Raw genomic sequence first — 423 nt, 5'->3', positions numbered from 1 at the left:
AATACGCTGGTGCTGCGTTCAGGTGCTCAGCGGAAGCTCCTGTTTTCTACAACTTGTACTATATGCTCATGAAAGAAAAGAAAAATGTTAATAACAAAAGTGACAGTGAAAAAGAAGTCGTTTTTGGTTTTTGAGTTTATTCCGCAAAATTATAATAGAGATAAGCCTGTCCTACTTTATTCGGTGGTGACAGATTGACACTAAGTGGCTATAGCTACAAAAAAAACAGCAGAATGAAACAATACAATTATGCTAAAATAAAGACAACATAGAGCAGATAGTCTAAATTACGAAGTAAATTATACTCTTATACTGATACAAATTTTTCATTTGATTTGTTATAGGCTTACTTAATGCTTAAATACTGATGTAGGCTGTGCTATGGGATTTATATGGCAGACATTTTGACATAACAAGAAAACC

Source organism: Perca fluviatilis, chromosome 14 (assembly GCF_010015445.1).
Source record: "Perca fluviatilis chromosome 14, GENO_Pfluv_1.0, whole genome shotgun sequence".
NCBI lineage: Eukaryota > Metazoa > Chordata > Actinopteri > Perciformes > Percidae > Perca > Perca fluviatilis.
Note: the sequence above shows the minus strand (reverse complement) of the source record.